Source organism: Cervus elaphus, chromosome 1 (genome assembly GCF_910594005.1).
Source record: "Cervus elaphus chromosome 1, mCerEla1.1, whole genome shotgun sequence".
In the NCBI taxonomy this organism is placed as follows: domain Eukaryota; kingdom Metazoa; phylum Chordata; class Mammalia; order Artiodactyla; family Cervidae; genus Cervus; species Cervus elaphus.
Window position 1 is genome coordinate 94058540 of NC_057815.1, and position 12359 is coordinate 94070898.

Consider the following 12359-nt stretch of genomic DNA (forward strand, 5'->3'; position numbering starts at 1 on the left):
ACATGCACTAATTATATTTTTATTGCTTTTTAATTTTTTATTATTAAGGATTTTTTTCCCTCAGCAACCATTAGGCAAAAATATATGTCTTAGAATATAACTATGAAAACATGAATTCTATTTGATGATAAAGATATTTGCTTGCTCTTTTCAGGATTCCCTGAATATAGATTGTAGATGTTCTATTGAAATGGATAGACAGGAATATATCTAATTGTTGTGCATTTGTATTACACTTAAGAGACAGTTTCAGTCACGTTAACTTCCCACCAACCCTACACTACAGGTCTAAATAAGCAAAAATTCTGGTGAATAGAATGTTGTTTCCCCGTTTGTCTTGAAAATTATAAAAACACTCGGTTTGCACGAGATTATTGATATGTTAATGAAACTTACTTCTGAGTAAAATATCAAAAAGTATAAGATTGTTCCTCTAGGCTTTTGTCACTCATACCCTCTAAAGGTTTCTTCATCAAGGCTAAAAGACCATGCAAACCTAAATCCAATGACCGTTCTAATCCTCACCTGGTTTGATCTTTTTTGAAATAGCTTATCAGTCCTCCCTCAGACTTACTTTGGTTTTCTTCTCCTTCTAACGGTGCATATGCTCAGTACTATTCCCCACCCCCATCCCCACCCCACAGTTTTGAATTTTGGCAAGTCCCAGAAGCAACCTTTGAAACCATTCTCTTTTCCATCCACAGTTACCTCTTGGTGGACCATACAGGTTAATGACTTTGAGTTATCTCTATATATGAGACCCTATCTCCCTATCTGTCTATCTACCTATATCATCTCTTGATCATTTTTATTCTCTGAACTTCAGATTCATGGATCTAAATTCCTACTTAACATCAGGAAAAACTGTTTCTATCTTCCCTAAGCTTACTTTTCTCTCAAACATTCACTGCAATAAATGAATTATGTCTATTTAAGAACAATCACTGGATGATTTGAACTCATTTTTATCTTTTATCCTGTAGATGACTAATCAGCAGCATCTTGATTCTATCTTCAAAATGTATACAGAAGCTGACTAGTTGTTCCCAGCTCCAGTGATTCCACCCTACGCTGACCACTCTCATCTCACATTTGCATTATTGCAGAGCTTCCTAATGGTCTTCCTACACCCTCTCCACTTCAATCCTTACCTCACCTGAGTCTCTCAATAAGGCAACCAGAGTGATCCTGTTAAAATACCAGATAGATTATGTTACTTTTCATCTTCAAACACTCCAGTGACTTCAGAACTTATTCAAAGTGAAGCCCAAATCCTTATAAAGTATCCCAAGCTTATTCCCCTCCTGCTTCTGGCTCCCACTGTTCTCCCCTTCACTGTTCACTCCACTCCAGCCCTGTCACCCTCCTTTCAGTTCCGAGAATAAACTGACTTTCCTAAGAACCATGGAGTGCTCCCTCCTATGGTTAGAACACCCTTACTCAGGTATCTTTGAAACAAACACCCTCCTTTTTTATAGGTGTCAATTGCTGGTAATATCACCCGTTTTCAGGTGTTCCCTGATCAAAGTACTGTAATCCACTTCCTTGACATTTTTGATATCTTTTTTACATTTTATTATTCTCCTTAGAGCTGCTCATTATCTAATATTATATACATATAAGTGGGGCTTCCCTGATGGCTAAGACGGTAAAGAATCTGCCTGCAGTGTTGGAGACCTGGGTTTGAACCCTTGAAGATCTCCTGGAGAAGGGAATGACAACCTGCTCTAGTACTCTTGCCTTCGAAGTCTCTTGGATGGTGACCTGGTGGGCTATAGTTTATGGGGTCACAGCATCAGACATAACTAAACAACAAACACACACTTCTACATCTCATTAATTGATCTTTTTCTCTTTTCCTTCATTAGAATATATTCTTTCCTGTAAGCTTTAAATGGAAAACACATATAGAACCATGTTTATCTCATCTTAATTCATAAGCTTATTGGGAGGTTTTATGGGTTGCTTATTTAACATGAACCACAATACAAATTTAGACCTATATTGTAGTTGGGGGAAGTCTTTGAAAGCATGGATCCATGACTACTAAAAGTGGTTTCTATTTCTTTTGGGAAAAATGTTGAAAATCCCTGGACTCAATATTCTCTATTTTGTTCTCTGGTTCTCAAGATGATATTAAAATTTTATTATTTATAAAGTGATAGTTAATGTTGAATGCTTTACTCTGAGTCAGTTCAGTTCAGCCGCTCAGTCGTGACCAACTCTCCGCGACCCCATGAACCGCAGGACGCCAGACCTCCCTGTCCATCACCAACTCCCGATGTTTACACAAACCCATGTCCATCGAGTCAGTGATGCCATCCAACCATCTCATTCTCTGTTGTCCCCTTCTCCTCCTGCCCTCAATCTTTCCCAGCATTAGGGTCTTTTCAACTGAGTCAGCTCTTCGCATCAGGTGGCCAAAGCATTGGAGTTTCAGCTTCAAAATCAGTCCTACAAAAGAACACCCAGGACTGATCTCCTTTAGGATGGACTGGTTGGATCTCCTTGCAGTCCAAGGGATTCCCAAGAGTCCTTCCCAACACCACAGTTCAGAAGCAACAATTCTTTGGCGCTCAGCTTTCTTTATGGTCCAAATCTCACATCCATACAAGCACTGTCCTTATTGTTTCACAGCATTTTAAAATATATTTCTGCAACATCATTTACACATATGTTTAAAAATTATTCCAGAGACCTGATACTTAACCACTGAGTTACCTCCTTTCATACCTGATTCTAGGCTAAGAGTGCCTTGTGGGCTTCACGGGTCTCTGTCCTTTTGGTTATAACACCTGTACTGAACACCAGTAAGATGATGCTGAGAGAATTAGATGCTGTCAGCAAGAGTACCTCATGCATGAGGTTTCAGATAAATGCTTCTAAGCAGTGTCCAAGTCATTTCTGGCAAAGTCCTGTGTCTCTTATATTTTCAGCCAACTTTGACTGTGAGTACAGAAACATTATATTCACCTCACCCAGGTCCAAGTCACTTACCTATAACTCAGCCAACAAAAGACCACACAGTGGATCCAGATAAGTTATACTTGCTCAGGGTCCCCTGTGCATATGATTCCTGAAGTACCTCAGGACTTAAAATTTGTTTGGTTAATTGCCTTCGAAAGTCTCTAAAAGGCAATTAACCAAAAAGTCTGTCAATTTCTGAAGAGGTGAAAAAATGGTATATTTCCTGCCATTTCAGTAAACAAAGGATGTCACAGTCACTAGCAATGGCGGCCACCAGGATGGTAAACTGTTGCGCCCCGAGGGAACTCAGGAAAGAAAAGAATATCTACCATCTAGCAGCCATCAGACTGCTGTCACTCCCGATGGTGAACTCTGAAGAAACTTAGGATGTGAAAGTACAGGTTACTGGCCCCAGATAGCTGAGGCACACATCAAAGGAATGCTTCTCTTACATCTTCCCATACATAGAAAAGTGCTTAATACTTTAACTTGAGATATCTGGTTTTCTTTCATTTACAATAAATTTTTGATGCTCAGACCACCTGCCCTTTGTTGCAAAATCACTACAGATCCCATCTCTTCCCCTTTCCTCTTGGAGAAATTTCTCAGAGCCCTCTGAAAGGTTATCTCTCAGACCATGCTGTGCTTAGTCACTCAGTCATGTCTGATTTCTGCAGCCCCATGAATTGTAGACTGCCAGGCTCCTCTGTCTATGGAAATTCTCCAGGTAAGAATACTGGAGTGGGTTGCCATGCCTCCAAGACCCTCCTTCAGGGGATCTTCCCAACCCAGGAATGGAACCCAGGCCTCCCACTTTGCAATTGCAGCCACCTCAGTTATTGTCTGAGCCACCGGGGAAGTCCAAGAATGCCGCAGTCAGTAGCCTATCCCTTCTCCAGCAGATCTCCTGGACTCGGGAATTGAATTGGGGTCACCTGCATTACAGGTGGATTCTTTACAAGCTGAGCTACCAAGGAAACCCCTAATCTATAAGTAGCATTTGAAACAGTTTCTCAGTCCTTCCTGCTTGAAACAGTCTCTTCATCAGATTTCCAGGTTATCAAACCTGCATGGATTTTCTTCTACTTCTGAAGCTACATGATCTCAGTGTTATTGCCCCCAGGTTGGAATTTTGCAGAACCCCAGAGTCAACCCTCAAATCTCTTCTCTTTTCCATCCACAATCACTCCCTGGTAGACAATACAGTCTAATGACTATAAATACTCTCCATAGTCTTATCTATCTATCTATCTATCTACTTACCTACCTTTTATCTCCTGACCATTTTTCTTCCCTGAAGTTTAGACTCACGAATCCAAGTGCCTGCTTAACATCTCTTATAGGATGTCTATTGGGAAGTTTAGGAAAAACTATCTTTCTAACAGTCCTTCCTAAGCCTGCTGTCTCTCAATCTTCTTCACTGCAGTAAAGGCATTATCTTAATTTAGGGAAAATTATCAGACATTTTTTACTCCTTTTTGTTTTTTACACTGTAGCTAATTGGCAACATCTTCATTCTACCTTCAAAATGTATCCGGAACTTAACCAACTGCTCCCAGTTTCAGTGAGTCCTCCATACACGAGCCCACTCTCATTTCATGTTTGTATCATTGCATTTTCCTGATGGCCTCCCTGCGTCCTCCCTACTTCCATCCTTACCTCATTTGAGTGTCTCAACAAGGAAGCCAGAGTTATCCTGTTAAAATACCAGATAGATTATGTTACTTTTCATCTTCAAACACTCCAATGACTTCAGAACTTTTCCAGAGTAAAGGCCCAAATCCTTATGAAGATGTGCAAAGCTTATGACATTTCTGCTCTGACTCGACTGTTCTCCCTTTCACTGTTCACTCCAGCTTTGCAACCCTCCTTTCAGTCCCCACATAAACTGGATTCACTCAGAGCCTTGGTAGTTATTCATTCCTGTGGTTAGAATGCCCTTCCTCAAATATCTTTCCAGAGAAGATATTTGTCTGTCTTTTTTCAGGTGTCAATTGCCACTAAGATCACCGCTTTTCAAGGGTTCCCTGATCACTGTACTCAGTCTGCTTCCTGATATTCTTAGATCCCTTTTCTTTTGTATGATTATCACTAGAACTGCTTATTTTCTAATATTACATGTATCCCATTAGTTTAACTTATTCTCTTTTCCTTTTATTATTAATAAAATATAATCTTTCACTTTTGCTTTTGATGGAAAATGTATATTAGTTCAATTTTGATTTTATTTTAATTTGTAGGTTTGCTATGAAGTTTTGTGGGCTGTTTTTCCTAACTGAATACAAAAATATGTATTCTGAAAACATTTGGTGGCTGGGCAAAATCTTTGAAAACATGGATTCATGAAAACTAGATGTGGTTTCCTAGGAGAAAATGTTGAACAATCCTGGACTACACTTTAAACTTCCTATCATTCATTTCTTTAGGTTCTGTGATTCTCATATTATTCCAGAAGTTCGTCATATATAAAAATATTAGGTAAGTATTGTGAATACTTTACTCTGACTTAAATGCTTTGCTAGGTGTCTCACATGAATTGTTCTGGTTATTCCCACAGCATCTATCATAGGTATGTTTAAAGATTAGTAGCAGTGATTTTATAGATGGCCAAATCAAGGTTTCGTAAGTATCTAATAATTTCAGAATTGGTAAATAATTGTGCTGTCTTCCTCCAGAGAGCTGGTACTTAACCTCTAAGCCACTTCCTTTAATACCTGATACTAGGTTAACAGCTGCTTATGCATTCCATGGGTCCCTCTCTTTTCAGTTATAAGACCTTAACTCAAACACAATAGAATAATGCCGAGAGATTCAGAGGCTATCCAGGTGAGTACTTCATACCATTGGCATCAGATGAATGCTTCCAAGTCGCTTCCAAATCATCTTCTGGCAGAGTCCTGTGTCTCTTCACTGGCAGCTCATACTGATTACGAGAATAGAGATATTCCACTCACCTCACCCAGGGCCATGACACTTACCTGTAGCCCTCACAGTCACAGCCAACAGGACCAATCCGTGGGTCCAGATAAATTACACTTGCTCAAGGTTCCCAGTGTATTTGACTTGTTAAGTACTTCATGGGTTCATACCTTTGAAAGGCTCTAAAAGGCAATTAATCAAAAATGTGCTAACTTTATTTAGGAGAATCTGAGGTGGTATACTGACCTGTAATGTAATGGTTTCTCATCTGTAATACTGCATTTCTTCCAATTGTGGGGAGAGTTAATAGAGACAATGTGTTTGAAGTGATAAGAATGGTTGGGATCCAGTATGATGTATTGATTACTTGATGTTATATTGGTTATTAGTGTCATATAATTGTTAAGTGGTAGAATTATTATTATGCAAAAGAGCAAAGGTGCTAAAATTGGTGGTGAGACAGTTCTTTTCCTTTGCTCTTTTCCAAACTTTGCTCTTATTTTCTGCTCAGTCAGTTCAGTCACTCAGTCATGTCTGACTCTTTACGACCCCATGAATCGCAGCACTCCAGGCCTCCCTGTCCATCACAAACTCCCGGAGTTTACTCAAACCCATGCCCATCGAGTCGGTGATGCCATCCGACCATCTCATCCTCTGTTGTCCCCTTCTCCTCCTGCTCCAATCTCTCCCAGCATCAGGGTCTTTTCCAATGAGTCAACTCTTCGCATGAGGTGGCCAAAGTATTGGAGTTTCAGCTTCAGCATCAGTCCTTCCAATGAACACCCAGGACTGATCTCCTTTAGGATGGACTGGTTGGATCTCCGTGCAGTCCAAGGGACTCTCAAGAGTCTTCTCCAACATCACAGTTCAAAAGCATCAATTTTTCGGCGCTCAGCTTTCTTCACAGTCCAACTCTCACATCCATACATGACCACTGGAAAAACTATAGCCTTGACCAGACGGACATTTCTTGGCGAAGTAATGTCTCTGCTTTTTAATATGGTATCTAGGTTGGTCATAACTTTCCTTCCAAGGAGTAAGCATCTTTTAATTTCATGGCTGCAGTCACCATCTGCAGTGATTTTGGAGCCCAAAAAATAAAGTCTGACACTGTTACCACTGTCTCCCCATCTATTTCCCATGAAGTGATGGGACCAGATGCCATGATCTTGGTTTTCTGAATGTTCAGCTTTAAGCCAACTTTTCCACTCTCCTCTTTCACTTTCATCAAGAGGCTTTTTAGTTCCTCTTCACTCTCTGCCATAAGGGTTGTGTCATCTGCATATCTGAAGTTATTGATATTTCTCCTAGCAATCTTGATTCCAGCCTGTGCTTCTTCCAGCCCAGCGTTTCTCATTATGTACTCTGCATGTAAGTTAAATAAGCAGGGTGACAATATACAGCCTTGACGTACACCTTTTCCTATTTGGAACCAGTCTCTTGTTCCATATCCAGTTCTAACTCTTGTTTCCTGACCTGCATACAGGTTTCTCAGCAGGCAGGTCAGGTGGTCTGGTATTCCCATCTCCTTCAGAATTTTCCACAGTTTATTGTGATCCACACAGTTGAAGGTTTTGACATAGTCAATAAAGCAGAAATAGATGTTTTTTGGAACTCTCTTGCTTTTTCGATGATCCAGTGGATATTGGCAATTTGATCTCTGGTTCCTCTGCCTTTTCTAAAACCAGCTTGAACATCTGGTATTCTCCTTTACCCCAGAGCTCTTTTGATGCGTTAAAATTGCCTAACATTGTGCCTCATCCCATCTTCTGTTGATTGCATTTCTCTATCTTATGCTCCAACTATGGATTTTTTGGGGGTCACTGATACCTCTGTGGATCCTCTCAATTGAAAATGCTCAAATCCACAGCATAAACACACACACAAACAAAATAGTGCATACATTTTCACTGTGTTTCCCTTTAAGCTTAAACGTGGCTACCTTCTCATGGGTTAAATATTTTACTTTAAAAAAATAATTCTTTCCTGGCAATCTCACCCAGAGGTTATGACAGCCTGAGAGGAATGATCAGCTATTGTCTAACATTCTTTTTAAATGTACATTTTGTCCTTCTATTCCCTGGGACAAAAACAAATATAAAAATTAAACATTTTGTGATTTATTTCAAGCCTGAGAATAGATGGCTTTTTTTAGTCTTCTGTCCCGTGGGGCTCTTGAAGTAGCTACAAGCGTATTCCAGTGTAAATGATTCTCAATTGCTTTTGTTGTTGTTGTTGCATTTTTGCATCAATTATATCATTTTATTTACCTTTCCTTCCTTTAATATAAATTGTCCTTTGTCATCACAAAGAGTAGGGAAAGTCATGTATCCTGCTTTTACTTTCAGCAGTTTCAGAGACTGCCATAGGATAATGATGAGGTATAAGAAATACTGGTTTATAGTTCCCATTGTAACAGAATATAAATGGCTACTGAGTTGTAGAAATTGAACAGCATTTCTATGCCAGGAGTAAATCTGCATCACACAACATACAAACATCTGTAGTGTGACCTCATCTAGAATCCAGAATCATTGATAACAGCAGATCCCGAGGGAATTCTTCCCGGTTTTGTATCTTGGGGGAAAGGCAAACTAGGTAGTTAATCATAACTACGCATTGACTAAGTCAGGTCAGTCTTATTAAATAAGACTCAGAAAGGTTTTGTTTAGAGACTGTGATTCCCCAGGGACAGACATATTCAACCATAATTTTCTGTTACCTATGTATTGTATCCAAATACATATACAGAAAATATATCCACTATGTACCTTTGAATATTAACATACAAATAGGTATCTATATGTCTATGAGGTGCTCAGATAGCTTCCACTTCTCCTTCTGGATGGTCTACCATCATTTGCCATCCTGCTTTCTGCTCCAGGAGACGAACCTACATGAACTAAGTCAATTAACTTTTCAATGAGGGGAGGAAATACAAACAAAAGACTGGGCTCAGAATACCTATTTCTGTTACCAACTCAGGTTCAGATGCTCATCACTCAAAGCCAATGATCAAGGGGCAAATGCTGGTAAAAAGGAAAGGTGCTTTATTCAGAAAAGCCAGCTACCTGGGGAGAAGGTGAACTCTTGTCTGAAGACCAATTCCCAAGATCCTGCTCAGCATGACAGTTTGTAAAGGGGAAATGAAGAAATAACCCTCGGTTAATCATTAAAGGAAGAGGTTAGATCCTTCATCATTTTTCCCTTGTGTACAGACTGCTGACTTCTCCTGAGCTTCCTCTGGATGCCGTTTTGCCTATGTGGTCCACCTGCAATTGGATGCCAACCTGCCCATATGGCAAATTTGCTAAAGAGAAGAGGGGTGGGGGTGGGTAGAAAGTCAATCATTCTTTAACTACATAATTCTTCATTCTTATTCTTTATAATCCAGGAAAGAAATCAACAGGTTAGGCAAGTCATCGTGTGCAGTCAGTAAAGCAAAAATCAGGAGTTAGGTTAAACGTCGCCTAGTGATCTCATCTTTTAACATTAGGTGCAGCCCTAGAGTCAGACCTTTTAACTGGATCTCTGGGATTGGTTTGCTGACATAGTTAAAAAATGTGCCTATATGCCACTTGACAGAGAAAGGGGACACTGGTGAGCCCTGGCTTGTAGTAGTGTCATGATAGTTTAAATTATCTCCAGTGATGACAGCATGAAATGCAGTCGGAGAACAAAGCACTGAAAAATTAATTGATTGTAGCATTCATCATGACCATGATAATATTGGTTGTAAAATTTATGGGGTCTTTTAAATTGAAAACTATGATTATCCTACTGGGAACATGAATGAGCATTTGGAACGCCCCAGTGGTAGGTTTAAAGGAGTTTCTCAACCTCTTTAGTCCTTTAAGAAAGTTCAGGTTGAGGTTTAAGCCAGGGCCTGATTGTAAGAACTGCAGAAAAGACATATTAATTAAATACTAGGTGTTTTATGGTAAGCTATATGAAATGATGGAGAGAATAATTGAGATCATAAAGTAATGGGTTAGGGACATTGGGCAGACAAGAACAGAGGCAAAAATAAAATCCCTTGCTTTAAGAGGCAATCCCTAACTTCCGCTATCTGAAAGAATCAGCTTTTCCCTGGACAAAAATCTTTCAGTGACTGCTCTTAGGGACTTAGGAGCTCATGTAATTCTCCTCAACACTCAACCCGACCACTCCACATCACCTTTATAGCAAAAGTTAAATATCACTTGCCCAGATGATGAAATCAAAAACTTGCTTTTAGAGGAAATGCACACTAAAAAGTTATGGGATCTCACTAATCTGTATTGGCAAGAGTCTGGAAAGCATGTAAGTGATTGGCTTATAAAAGTGGTAAACCAAGGAGAATGATCTATAGGGATTAATCAAGCCCAAGTTATCAGCACGTGTGCACCCTTATAGGATTCAAGAATTCACTGTTTCCTCAAGAAACTTAAGAATTCATATTATAATTAAACATTTGTCATGATTGATTCTTTTGAATAGTTTAAATTCAAAATACTTAACAAAGACAAAATATTCCCAATGCAGTGCTTGCAAAATGTGGTTAACATCAATACCATAGGCTTCATTTCTTCATTATGTCTATATTCAGTGTTTAGCTCTCTAAGATTTTTTCATATACTTATTTGCAATCTTTTTATGTTTTAGTAATATGATTTAGACCTCCCTTGGAGTTGAGCTAATATAAAAATAAGTAAAAATATTCTCGGGCCAGCAGAGGTTTCTTATTGAAAAACAGAACAGTTTTCTTAAAGTAAATAAAATACGAGCAATGTGTCAAATGGTTCCTTTTCTTTATTTATAGTTAAATTTTAATGTCAATATGATTTTTTATGTTCACTATTTTAAACAATAGTTTCTTGTGCAAAATAACATCTCATTCTAAAATTATTTTTTAAAATGTCAGCTAACATTAATCAATATTATATATTAACTTAATATATAACATTATTCAAAAATAATTTAATCTTCTGATAGCTTTATTTGAATTAATCAATGCATTCAGTTTTCCACTACAATGTCAGTGATTAAGTCTGCATATTTAGCTTTTATTTAAGAACTGTTATCTGTTTATTTTGTCTCAACTTATCTATTTGATGTGACAATTATTGATTATTATTAACAGTAATATTCATCAATGCTGATTTTCATTATAGTTCTTTGTAGAGCTTCTAATTTTATTGGAACTTCTTAAAATAGTTACTTATCATTTGCTGCTATACCAACAAAACATGTACATATCTATATTTATTTGAATTTTTATAAATGTCATACACTCTATTAAATCATAACCTTTAAAGTGCATTAAAAATGAAATAATATATATCATGTTTACTCTTCTTATACTATCTTTACATTTTTCATTTTTTTAGAAGCCTTGAAGTCCTTGGCTTTCATTGATTCACTATGTTGCCACTGAAAAAATTTTTTTTGGTTATTATTAAAATTATTTTGATATTTAGGATATTGCAGCTCTTCCAGTTGGTTTCTTTAGTCTCTGCCCCAATCATTTGCAGAAGCATCCACATTTTCTAAGCAGAGTATTTCAGGCACAAGTTATTTATTTTCTCACTGTAAAGCATAGATTGCTCTATCCTCTAAGAAATTTTTATTCCTTTAGGTAGGCAGCAGTATTAAGGATACAAATTAAGGACCAGAGTATGTACATGCAGCATAACATGGGGTACACTTAACATGGGGTACAATGTAAATCTGGGGTACAATGTATATCTTGCTTTTCTTTTAGCATGGGAAGAAGGGTAGTCTGAGATGTGTCCCTACACTGTTATAAATAGCACTTTGGCCACCTGATGTGAAGAGCTGACTAATTGGGAAAGACCCTAATGCTGGGAAAGATTGAGGGCAGGAAGAGAAAGGGACGATAGAGGATGAGAGGTTGGATGGCATCACTGACCTTGTGGACATGAGTTTGAGCGAACTCTGGGATAAAATGACAGGGAAACCTGGTGTGCTGCAGTCCATGAGTCGGACACAACTGCATTCTGCAAAGAGTCGGACACAGCTTAGCAACTGAACAACAACAACTAGTTGACTGACTGACAGAACAGGGTCTCAGAATAACACTGGAAAGTGAGTGACAGGGAAGTCTGGGAGAGGTATATGGACGATCTCTTGGAAAGGACTGTGAAGGTAGTATACATGTTCCACTGTTAAGTGTCCACCGGAAGGTCTTGACTGCAAAGAAGATCCACAACGAGAATGTTGGTGAGCCTTATTCCCTGGAAAACCCTGTACTTAAATAGTGAGAACATTACCAATTAACCATAGCAGCAAGGATGGAGGCCATGCATGAACTCAATAAAAGTGGTTTTTCTTCGTTTTTCTTCCATTTTTAGCCATCTTCATCAATACAATTCTAATCTGAGGAGCCTCAAATGTTCTCACCTAATTGGTTCCACTGCCCTGTGTTTTGTTATCTAAATTCTTTCTCCATAATAGTAAAAGCAGTTCTAGAT